The sequence below is a fragment of the Leopardus geoffroyi genome, chromosome B2 (assembly GCF_018350155.1).
Source record: "Leopardus geoffroyi isolate Oge1 chromosome B2, O.geoffroyi_Oge1_pat1.0, whole genome shotgun sequence".
Taxonomy (NCBI): Eukaryota; Metazoa; Chordata; class Mammalia; order Carnivora; family Felidae; genus Leopardus; species Leopardus geoffroyi.
The window spans coordinates 53,514,321-53,528,077 of NC_059332.1; positions in this window are offsets into that span (position 1 = coordinate 53,514,321).

Genomic DNA, 13,757 nt, shown 5'->3' on the forward strand with positions numbered 1-13,757 from the left:
CATCCAGACCAAGAAACAGAACATTACCAGCTCCCCACCATCTGCCATCTTCCCTTCTAGGCACTTCCTCCTGAAGAGTAGACACTGCTCTAACAATATAGATTACTGTTGCTTGTTTTGAACTTCATATAAATAGAATTACAAAGTATTAAGTACTGTGTGTCTGCATCTTGTGTTTAATACATTTGTGAGATTTATCTATACTGTTTACTTTGTTTTTCTAAATGTTGTATAGTATACATTTTGTGACTATAAGACAGTTTGTTGATCCACTTAACTGTTGATGGACATATGGGTAGTTCTGTTTTGGGATGTTAAGAACAGTGCTGCTCTAATCATTCAGTTCTTTCAGTGAACACGTATATGCTTTTTTTGCTGGAGATACACCTAGAAAGAGAATTGATATCTTAGAAGGTATGCATAATTTTCATTTTCAATAGATACTGCAGTTTGTACCATTTTAAACACCAGCATATGAGAGCTCTGTTTCCTCTCAACTACCTGTATTCCCTACCTTTTACACTTTAACCTTTCTGTGGGTATGTATTGCTGTAGTGTTGTGGTTTTAATTTGTATTTCCCTGATGCCTAATGAAGTAGAGCACCTTTTCATATTCTTATTGTCCATTTCCTTTCTGTAAAGTGTCTGTTCAAGTCTTTTGCCCGCTTTTTATATTAGGTTGTCTGCCTTTTTTTTCTTATTGGCCTAAAGGTATTCTTCATGTATTTTGCGTATTTGCATTTAGGAATTTTCTCTCCTCCCACCCATCCTGTTAACTCTCTGACACCACCTCCTACTATTTTATCTATTACTCATTCTTATTTAGCCGTTGGATTTCTTGTTCCTTGGATATGACAGCTGCACTTCCATCTCAGGATTCTGCACTAGCTCCTACTTCTGCCTGGAACATTCCCAGAGATCCACATACCTTTCCCATTCAAATCTTTATCCTAATGTCTCCTTCTTAGTAAAGCCTCCCCTGATCTCCCTATTTCTCCTGAAACATGTCTTATATATCCAATCTATCGCCTTCATTGTTTTCTATTTTTTAAAAAACTTTGTATTATGGAAATTTTAAACACACAAAATTAGAATAGCCTTAAGACTCTCCCTCACATATCTATTATTTACCATGAATACTCATCAGTGTTGTTATAATCCATTGCATTTTATCCATAAGTATTTCAGTCTGCATCTTTAAAATACTTTTTTAATGTTTATTTTTAAAATTTTTTTAACATTTATTCATTTTTGAGAGACAGAGAGAGATGGAGTGCAAGCGCAGGAGGGGCAGAGAGAGAGGGAGACACAGAATCTGAAACAGGCTCCAGGCTCTGAGCTGTTAACACAGAGCCTGACCCAGGGCTCAAACTCACAGACTGCGAGATCATGACCTGAGCCAAAGTCTCACACTTAACAGACTGAGCCACCCAGGTGCCTCAGTCTGCATCTTTAAATAAGTTCTTTCTTAAAAACACAGATGCCATACCATCATCAAAATTAACAAATTAACAGTATTATATAATACCAATCTATATTCAAATTTCCCAGTTGCCTCAAAGATATTTTGTTTCAATTGATATGCCTGAACAAAGGGTCCAAACAAGGTTTGAAAAAGTAATAGATTATTATTGTTTTACCTTTTATTCTAGCCTTCAAGCTCTATTCATAGTATCTTTTAATTTTATTTAAAAATCCTATGAATTATAAGAATTTCAGAGGAACTATGAATACATGTGCTCTGAAAGCAAAAGCTGGACTAAAATTAGTTCCAAATATGATCTTCTTTCAATATCATGATTATGCAGACTATTTACTGGAATGCAGAACTACAGATAATGTACCAAGATTCTCATATCTTGAAATTCCAAGTAAAAAATATTTGTAATCCTCAGAGTGGAGAACTTCACAGTTCATACAAATGTGCTTCATTATCAAAAATATATCAATAAAAAATAATCAAATATGCTCTAATCCTCATATTATAAAAGAAGGATATAATGAAACTCACAGTTGAGAAACATGATTATTTTAAGAAACCAACTTGCATACTGATCTATTAAAATAAATGATTAAATTCTTATTGTTCAAATCCAGTATCTACAATATGTGCTGCAACCATTCACCGGCTATTAAAAGTAACCTGTTTATTGATATTACTTTGGATTTCAACATCACATGGATTTAATTTAAGCAAGATTTGTTAGTATTTTGCATGGGCACAGAGCCAGACAGCAGAGTTGAAAAGAAAACATACTGCCTTGGGAATTAAGAGATGAAAGTCCTGGTATGCTTTGTGTTTTTAACTAGATACTTCATTTTAGGGAAGTCAATAATTATTTGCCTCCATATCTTTCTTTAAATTAAGATGAAAATACTCGCTCCACTTAGCTCAGAGGGTTGTGTGAGCTTTCTTTGTAAAGTGAGACTTCTCTAAAGATACCAATAATATTTCCCAAACATACCATCCGTTTGACAGGCTGTTTTAAACAAACGTAATTGTTTTACAACTTACTCCTCTCCTTTCTTTTGCAAAAATTATAGGCATACAAATTTCGTTTTGAATTTAAATAAAGTGATTGTATTCTAAAGCTCATATGGTCAAATTTTCAATACATCATGAGTTTGGTGGCTATAAACATTGAGGGAACCATGGCCTTCTACAATGGACTAAGGTCATTCTTTCCAGTCACAACCACATCCAAGTGGATTTCACCACTCTCTCCACACACTGATTGAAATACAGTGGTACAGTGCTTGCTGCTAATTTAGAGACACCCACTGTCCTCATTCCAAAGTTCAGCCAACTTCTCTGCTCCTTACTGAAGTCCACAAATAGGATGGTACTTAACTTGACTTTTGAAAGTACTTTCACGTAAAGTACTATGTTATTCTCTTCCCTTTTTCTTTCACAATCAACTTTCTCTTCTTTTCTCTTCTCTTCTCTTCTCTCCACCCCCTCCATTTTTTCTCAAAATAGCCATAAAAAAACAAACAGCTGGCCCTTCTATAGCTCTCTTAGAAGAGGTCCTGAAGGACATTGTAGGATGAGAAGATAGTATCTGACAATTCCAGTGTCCCTTTACAAATCAATCTTTCTTTGAAATTTTGTTTTAATGATCATCTGGGATAATAACTTTTGTAAATTTATAACCTGCTAAGTAATGTGGCATTGCATTTGCCTTTATTCAGCTCAAAACCACCTCTTTTCAACATAAGATGAGATTTGCTGGAAGTAAACACAGAGGCTATCAGAATGTAGTCAGGCTTTAATTGGGGGAAGCTGAACCAGATGCTGGGCTAGAATAGGATGCAGATTCAATGGAAGGAAGGCAATTAAAAATTTAGCTTCCACAGCTGTCAAATTTGGTGTGGGATTATAACCTGTCATACAACAAATGCAGGGGTCATTTCAAAAGAAAATCTGAGAGCTTTCTTTCACGTTGTGGAAAAAATCAGACTCGGTTGGGTCTCTCTGCTAGCTCCTTTTTACTCCTGACTTCCATTTTACAAACGTGATCACCAAGGAGTCTTACTGGGTTTGGTTTCATATTTTTCATTTTGATACATATAGGTAAAGTTTTCATGATCCTCATGAAATCTCTTATCTAAGAGAATCTTCTTCCTCTTTCTTTAATTTAGGATTGCAACAGACTTATGCTTTGTGGGCTTCTCTAGCTCATGTTAATATAATCTGTTAGTCATTTCAACATTTTTTCATAGCTTTTTCTTTGTTGCTTTGCTATGTATAAGATTTTGCGATCAACTGTGTTTGCTAAATATTCAATAACATATTTTCAAATGGTCAATTAGCTTACTGTAGGTTTTTTTTTTTTCAAATATCTACTTTTTAAGTGTGCTGAAATCAAATAACTATAAAATGAATTTGGCCTTTTTTCTTACTTTATTTTTTTAATGTTTTTATTTATTTTTGAGAGAGAGAGACAGAGACAGAGCGTGAGTGGGGGAGGGTAAGAGAGAAGGAGACACAGAATCTGAAGCAGGCTCCAGGCTATGAGCTGTCAGCAAAGAACCTGACACGGGGCTTGAATTCACAAACTGCAAGATCATGACCTGAGACAAAGTCGGACGCTTAACTGACTGAGGCACTCAGGTGCCCCTTTTCTTACTTTAAATAAGCCAAGAATATCAATTTTTTAAAAGAGGTAATGCATATACAGAACAAATACATTCCTTATGAAGTAAAGATGATATAGAACCTAGGCTTTTCTTTGGCTTAACAAGAGAACTAGAGATAAGCACATGTTGTAAACCCTAGAGGTACTACTACAATAATAAAGTATTTAATAAGTATAGCCAGTAACTCAATAATGAAGATACTATGAAACACCAAAATATATTAAATCCATTAGAAGATGAGAATAAAGAAAAATATAATAAAGAATAGATGGAACAGACTGAAAACAAATAGAAAATGGTAGCTATACACCCAACCAGATTAATAATTACTTTAAATTTAAATGGTCGAAATCAGCGGTTAACAAACTAGGGCTCATGTGTCAAATCCAGCCTGCCATCTATTTTTGCAAACAAAGCTTTTTTGCAACACAGCCAGCCTCATGTGTTTATGCATTGTCTATATATTATTTTGTACTGCCATGAGAAAGCTGAGTAGATGAAAGGAGAGACCCACAAAGCTTAAAATATTTACTATCTGGTTCGTTATAAAGTTTGCTGACCTCTGATTTAAACCTTTAGCTGAAAATAGTCAGACTAGACACAAGGCAAGATTCGACTATATACTGCCTACAAGAAATCTTTATACTTGTGATGTAAAAATGTAGATGAGATGAAAATCAAATGAAAAAGGTATTATTATGCAAATTATTTTCCAAAGAATGCTGAGTGTCTATATTAACATCAAAATGTATTTCATAATGAGGACTATTACCATGGATAAAAAGGAGAATTTATAAGCAAAAAAGAATCAATTCATCAAGAAAACATAACATCCCTAAATGTGTGTGCACTGTGTAAGAGAGCTTTAAAATACATAAAGCAAAAACTGACAGAATTACAAGGAAAGGAAACTCCAAAATTGTTGTTGGAAGTTACCATACTCCTCTTTTAGCACTGAGAGGACAAGTAGACAGAAAATCATGAAGAATAGAGAAAACTTGAAAAATACTATTAACTGATATGGTTTATGAAATACTCCATCTGAGGACAGCAGAATACATATTCTTTTCAGTATAGATGGTGTATTTCCAGAATAAACCATATGCTGCTCCATAAAATAAGTCTCATTACATTTAAAAGAATTGATAGGGTTTTTTTCTACCAACAAAATTGAATTAGAATTCAGTAACAGAAAGAAATCTGAAAAATACCTGAATATTGGAAATTAAATAATACCACTTTAAATAATCCATCTATCAAAAAAGGAATCACAAGAGGAATTAGAAAATACTTTGAACTTAATGAAAATGAAAAGCAGCATATAAAAATTTTAGGATATGGGTAAGGCAATGCTTAGAGGGAAATTGGTAGCTTTAAATGCTTATATCAGAAAATAAGAAAGGTCTAAAACCAATTAAACAGTATCTACCTTAAGAAACTAGAAAACATAGAGCAAAATGAGTCCAAAATAAGTCAGGGAAAGACACAATAAAGAGCAGAAATTAACGAAGCATAAAATGGAAGAAAATACAGAAAATTTATGTAACCTACCTCTATTTTTGCAATTCTTACAAATCTACACAAAAGCTATTTGAACTGATAATAAAATGTACATTTAGTAAGGTCCCAGAATAAAAGGTCAATGTACAAAAAAACAAACAGGGGCGCCTGGGTGGCGCAGTCGGTTAAGCGTCCGACTTCAGCCAGGTCACGATCTGGCGGTCCGTGAGTTCGAGCCCCGCGTCAGGCTCTGGGCTGATGGCTCGGAGCCTGGAGCCTGTTTCCGATTCTGTGTCTCCCTCTCTCTCTGCCCCTCCCCCGTTCATGCTCTGTCTCTCTCTGTCCCAAAAATAAATAAACGTTGAAAAAAAAAAATTAAAACAAACAAACAAACAAAAAAACCAGTATTTACCTAAACTGTATTAGCAAGGAACAAAGAAAATTGAAGTTTAAAATAATGCATTTACAATAGCGTCCCAAAACATAAATTACTTAAGGATAAATTTTTCTAAATAATTTGTACAAGTCCTATATAATGAAAACTATAAAATATCTCAGAGAGAAATAAAATAGAGAGATAAATAAATGGAGCTGAGATGTTCAGGGATGGGAAGATGAAATATTTTTTTAAATGTCAATTTTCTCCCAAATAGTTAATAGATTCATTGCAATCCCCATCAAAAATCCAGCAGGCTGTTTTTGTAAAAATTAACAAATTGTTTCTAAAATATTATGGAAACTGCAAAGGACTTAAAATAGCCCAAATGACTTTGGAAAAGAAGAATGAAGTTGGAAGACCCAATACTACCTGATCTCAATCTCAGAGTAATCAAGGTAGTGTGGTATTGGCATAAGGAGAAAAATATACATCAGTGGAACAGAAACATAACCATATATTTATAATCAAATGATTTTTGACAAAAGTGCCAAAGTAATTCAATGGGAAAATGACAGTCTTTTCAATAAACAGTGCTTTTAGTCCTTTTGGGGGAAAATGTATCTTGAGCCTTACTTCCCACTTTATACAAAATTTAACCCAAAAGAGATTGTAGGCCTGCCTAAACACAAAAGCTAAAACCATAAAAACTTCTAGACCTGTGTTGCCCAGTATAATAAGTCACTAGATACATGCGGCTATTTAAATTTAAATAAATTCAAATTAAATTAAAAATTCAGCTCTTCAGCTGTGCTAGTCACATTTCAAATGCTCAATAGCCTTGTGTGGCTCGTGGTACAGTACAGTTTTCCATCATTGCAGAAATTTTTATCAGACAGAACTATTCTAGCAGAAAACAAAGGAAAAATATCTTCATGATCTCAGGATACACAAAGATTTTTTAGATGAAGCACAAAGAGTACAAGGTATAAAAGCAATAAAAATTGTACATCATAAAAATTTTAAAGTTCTACTCTTAAGAGGGTTGTATTAAGAAAATAAAAATGCAAGCCATAGACTTGGAGAAAATATGTGCATTATAGAACAAAGGATTTGTATCCAGAAAATACAGTTGCTTACAAAGTTAAGAATATACTTACAATACAATTCAGTAACACTATTCCTAACACCCAGGAGAAATGAAAATGTATCTCCATATAGACTTGTAAATGGGTGTCCATTGAAGGGTTACAACTTTCCCACACCAGAAATAACCCAACTTTTCATAAACAGATGAATGAGTAATCAAAATGAAATACAGTCAAATAAAGGAATACTATGCAGCAACAAAAAGGACTAAACTATTGATAGACATAAAAGCATAGATGAATCTCAAAAATATTATGCGGAATTAAAGAAGCCCAAAACCAAGGCTTACATCATGTATGATTCCATTTATTCAGAACTCTAGAAAAGAAAATTCTAATCTGAAAGCAGATCAGGAGTAGCCTAGAACTGGAAGAGGGATAAATTATCTGGGGAAAGACACAAGAAAACTTTTCAGGGATAATAGAAATGTTCTATATCTTAACTGTAATGATAGTTTCATGGGCACATACATTTGTTGAAACCCATCAAAATATACACTTAAAAATGGATGCATTATATTGTATGTAATTCACACTTCCATAAAGTGCTCTTTCAGGCTAGCCTATTATATTTATTAAACATACACACTAAAGATAAAAATTTAGATTACATTTTGGTCTTTATATCAGCAAAAAGGCAGAAAAGGAGAGAAAATAGAAAAGCAGAACATAGGAAAAATAGAATACAGATCAATTTCAGGCAATTTCAAAATTCTGAAATGAGGTGGGGAGTGGTTATTTGTTTATTTATTTTTATTTGAACTAACTTTTGTGTAATCAGCAAAACAAAACCGCTGCAATTATTTTTGACCTCAGAATATTCTTTCCCCTGAGTAACATTAGGTACAAATTTCATTTCATAGGCATTTATACAGATTTTCATGTAAATAACATTATTGGGAAAGAATGCTTTCTTGCCAATTTCCAATGCAGAAATTAGATAATTCTAGGCATAAAAAGTTATGTGGTGGAACACTTTTCTTTAATTTCCATGCCAAAAGACCAGAATCTCTAATACTCAACAAGCTCTTCTAATTTCATCGGCAGTTAGCCTTATGGAATGCAGAATTTGGCACCCGAAAACCACATTATTCCACTGACAATTGGACAATGTGGTCATGTCCTTAGAAAGCACCAATATTAAATTGGTGGAAAATCAGAAAAAAAATGAAACTGTGAATTATGATTTTCCTTAGCAACATATGTATTTTTCCTATTGTCTATTCCCCCATTTTCCCCTCAAACTGAGTGCCTTTTCTATCTAGTGTTCAATATTTTCAAGGCATTAGGTTAGACTTAATGCTTAAAATTCTCGTTAAGCATTCGTTAACATGCTTAAAAGCCTCGTTTTCCTATTGCTAAAAAACAATATGGGATTCGGGGATGTTAAAAAAGACAACACAGTACATGTTTTCCACATATTTTAAAATGGAAAAAATGTGTCTGAGTACATTACTTGCTATTTAGATACAGTAAATTCCATTCAAATAATACGAATTAGTTTTGCCAGAATCACAGAAGAAAGTAAGTACTTACATTTACTTCCAAGGAGTTATTTCATGATTGAATTTAATGAGTGAATAGTGAAACAGGAGCAAACATTTACAAAGTACATCGAAAATCTCCTGAAAATTCACAATTAGTTGCAATTCTCAGCAACAGTGAGGCCTGATTCCACAGTATCTTAGTCAAGTAAGCTGGATTTATTCAGGAAAAAATGTCATCACATATTTCAGGAAGCAGAGGAACTTTGTGACACGGCCTAATGGCACTGTCAATAGCCACCAGAGGGGCCACAATCTGGACTGCAGACTGCCTGTTTCGTTACTGTAAATAGAGGCAGTTCTCTAGCTGAGCTAGGGGACTGGCATTACTGAAGGCATTAAACCAGCGAGGGTGGAAAAATGAATTCTGTTTTACATATTCACAGTTAAGTGATGGTACAATATTCCACTGAAGAGGCTTCACTAATTTTGTTATGTAGAAGATCAGAGAGAGTCGGGATCAAAGTTCGAGGTAAGATCTGGTAACTGTCTGCATGGGCTAAATTTGTCCTAATACTTGAGTGATTTCACACATGACAAGGTGGTAGCCAGCCTGAGGAAACCAGCCCCACTGGTAATCACAGAAACAGCTCGCCTCGAAGGGGTGCCTACTACATGTCAGACACTGCTCTGCATTTTTAAATTAATTACCACATTTAAAAATAAAACTCTGATGGGGCCCTTGGGTGGTTCAGTTGAGTGTCTGATTCTTGATTTTGGCTCAGGTCATGATCCTAGGGTCATGGGATCGAGGCTCCAAGTTGAGCTCCACACTGAGCATGGGACCTACTTAAGATTTTCTCCCTCTCTCTCTCTCCCCTCCCCTCCCCTTTGCCCTTGCCTGGTTCGTGTGTGTGCACACTCTCTCTCTCAAAAAACCAAAACAGAACAAAACTCCTGGAAAAGGGCAATTCTGTCCAAAACCTGTGCTGCTAAAGAACTCCCTGGTCCCTTCGCATTTTTCTTGTCGTCACTGCAGAAGTTTACAAGAATAATCATCAGATAGCTAGTAGTTATTAAGCACTAACTGTGTCACAGATACTCTTCTAAGAATATTATTCAACTCACCAATATCCTAGGCTTCTGGCACCACCATTACCCTCCCTTATGTGATCTTCATACTAACAAATATGGTTCAAAAAGAATTTCAAATCAAGCCTTGGCAAGAGGTGTACTTGAAAACATATTTTGAAACAGTGCAGGAAGCTTGCCTTTAACAAGCTCACAGACTCATGGGGGAGGCTAACAAAGAAAAGTAGCAAAACAGGGTTAAAAACAAAAATGCCATCCCAGGGAAATGCACAGAATATTAGTGGGACACTTGGAAGAGGTCCCAAAACTGACCCAGGAGAGTCACTCTGAAAGAAACCTGCAAATAACATTCCAAAGGACAGGACAAAAACAGTGCAACATCCTCCAACTAAACTGGATAAATTTTAAGGCAGTGAAAAACTGTGCCAGACACAGTCGTAGAATGATTGGATGGCCTCCAGTTGCCAACTAAATATTGTATTGCAACATGGACTATATAGAGAACACATTTTAGTGATACTCAGACTGAAAACATGAGCGTTGGAGCCTCGCAGATCTGGATCGAGTCTTGGATTCATCACCGTCTAGTCATGTGAAGCTCAGTGTTTTCATTTATAAAATGAAAATCTTATTACCTAGTCCTAAGGAAGCTATAAATACTAAAGAAGGGACGTTTGAAGTCAATGAATCAATAATAGCTGTTGTTATTAATGTCTTTCTTCTGGCTTCCTAATTTAACTGTCCTTGACAGAACCCAAGAACTCAGTAGATCCCTTTTTCTTCCCCTTTTGGCTTTCAGGACTCTAAAACCTGCCTTGGGGCCATTAACATTTCATGGAGACAGACAACAGCATTCATCTCTTACTCTCTGGGTGTTATTGGAGACAGTGATCATTTCTTACGTGAGCTAATGCCTCTAAAATTTTAACTAGTTTCCCTTAAAATGAACAATGGAATCAGGGTATGATGTGGCATAAAACTAATCAGAGCCAACTGTCCTCCCACCTCCCACCTTTTTTCTATGTGGGTGCCACTTACTCCTGTGAAGGCTTAAAAAGATGTTCTTGGTAAGGTGTGAAGGAGTGTTTGTCAGTTAAATGAAAGCCAGCCAGGACCCCTGCTGACACTTATTTAGGGAAGCTAAAAAGGAAAAGTTTTCTTAAGTGGGGTTAAATACATTATTATGAAAGAGATCCCTGGGCAGGTAGATTAAAGAATCTTAGGTGTTTCTGAAATTTTAAAGAAAATAAATAAAGAAAATGTCTGCTTGGTGCTTAACATTCTTTCCTTTTATCCTCACCAATACCATCTTTAATCATAGACTTTCTTTTTCTTCAGCATTACTCATTTGCATAAACAAAATGCTAATTAACATTAACATTTTGCATCTAAAAATGGTAGGTTAACTCACATGAACTGTGATCAAAGCAATCCTCCAACATTATATTCTGTTCCTTACTCTTCTCTATTCTCTCAATCTTGTTTTAACCAGACCTTTTGTTTCCTTGGACCCATACAGAAACACAACATGGGGGAATATTAGCTATATTTCAATCTTCTCACTTAATGTGGAAGAAGGGGGTTCATCCTTTGAATACATGTGCGTCCACTGCTATGATGAAAGCCTATTCTCCATGGCAAGACCATCCCAGCCCCAATCACTAACATTCTGTGTCATCATTGTTCCTTTCTGAATAATATTTGAAGTGTACATTTCCCAACTATGATTGATCTTTGCCCAAGTTACCCTTGGGATTGTGCTCTTTCTACTGAGCCACTTTCCACACTTTCCATATTGCCTGTCACTTGTAAAAGGAACAATCCTATTTTTCCAAAGCACTAAGCAATTCTCAAAGGCTCAACTGTCCAATAAATTCTTTCTAGTACAAAAGTTTAATGAGACTTGAGAAAAGGAAATATTTCCTGACAGTATTTTTGAATTACATCTAACATTCCTGATTTTCTTAGTTTCTCTCACTTCTTCATTTGTCATTGAGAATGAGTTACTGAATACATTTCTTAATCTCTGGATCTGGAAATATTTGTTTGATTAAATCACCAGAGAAAGAAATTTCCATTAAGAGCCTTACAAGGTAACTACTGTTAAATTAAACAAAGAGACCATTAGACTGAGAAGGCTCTAATGCCTTTGTAGCCTGCACAAGCAAACCAAAACCAAAGACTGAAGTGCCTCAAGATTAAGAAATTGAAACCTAGGGACAACCATTCCCAAATAGCCAACTAGCCTTTCCCAAATAAGGCACCTGCATAAGCTATCTCCAATCAAATATTCTTCTCACTTTGCTTCCACCTCTTGTCTATAAGTCTTTCCCCAGATCCTGTCCAGTGGAATACCAGTAACCACTTCCAGTTTGGTGCTGTCTAATTACAATCTATTTTTTGCTCAAGTCTTAAAATTTTTACTATGGCTCAGTTTACCTTTTAACACACCAGTAACTGACATGTGAATTAGACACTGTTGCCTGAGCTCCTCACCTTTTTAATAACTCTTAAGGAAATTTGGAGCTTATTTTTATTTTAAAGATTTCTGTTGGGGCACCTGCGTGGCTCAGTTGGTTAAGCATCCCACCTTCGATTTCGGCTCAGGTCGTCTCAGTTTGTAAGATGGAGCCCTGGGTCCGGCTCTACGCTGACAGCTCTGGGCCTGTTTGGGATCCTCTCTCTCCCTCTCCCTCTGCCCCAAACACACTCACGTGCTTACATGCTCTCTCCCTCTCACAGTAAATAAATAAAAACATTTTTAAAAAGATTTCGGTTATCACTAAATTCATCATGAGGGGAAATCAGTTAAAATAAACAGGGGAGTAAAACACTTAAAACAACTTATTTAGCTTTTAATTCTCATAGGAGTTAAGATGGAGCATGGCCTCGTCTTTGAAAACAGGATTTAGGTTTCAATCCCTCCTGTTCCCCTAAGTCGTCTATAGCCTTGAAAAATCTGCACCTGAGTTTAGTATGTAAAATGTATAAAATTCATAGTTCATACAGTTAATTCTTAAATTAATAATAGGTATTATTCAAGTTTACAGAATTTAAGTGTATTTCTGGAAAATCCCTAGGAGAGGTCAGAAATGGAAACACACACACACACACACACACACACACACACACACACACAGTTTCAAATTGATTTCCCTCTAAATCCAACCCACATGCTCAGATACTCCTCTCTGTCTACTCCCCAATTCCCTTAACCTCGCCACTTCAGCCAAAGGCAAGGAAAATCACATCTAAATTAGATTTTGCTTTCCTCCAGGCAATTATTAACAATTGCTGGGATTTGGCTCTAAAAACCTCCATTTCCCATTTCTGGTTTAAGGACTTTTTCCTCTGGAAGGTGTTTCCTCCTAGAATTTAGGCTGACTATGGACGCCTTGGGGAGATGGGAGTACATCCTTTTATCGAATCAGCCAACTTGATTTACTGACCATTTCCAGACAGGATGACACCCATAGACTTTCCACTCCCCCGCAAACAGTCTGCATTACCTTAGGGTCCACCTGTTTCACTCTGGGGTGGCAAATTCACGCTCAGAGACCAAGTCTGTCTTTGCCAGCAATTTATTTAACACAGGTTCCCTGCAGGAATTTCACAACCCGTAGCATAGAGGATAACGTCACTTCAAAAGCCAATGAAGAAATCACCTACTTTATTGTGATTAACCAACGATAGGGTAGTCACACTATTGTTGCAGGCAAGGGACGAGGAAAAGAATAAAGCCCACATTTAGTTGAGGTGAACCTTTTTACAAGTTGGTGCTTGAGTGAGAAGGCTTGGCCGATTCCTGAATGCTTATCTCTGACAACAGATGAGATGAGATGAGATGAGGCATCCTGACACCGCTTAATTCACTCTCATATGAAAACTTTCCTCCTAAAAACAACTTCACTTTGCTGGTCTTTGTCCTAAACAAGTGGATTTGAAATCATATCAAGCCAATACATACCACGCCATAAAAATAAAAAAGCTTACCCATCACTCTTTACACTCCCGCGG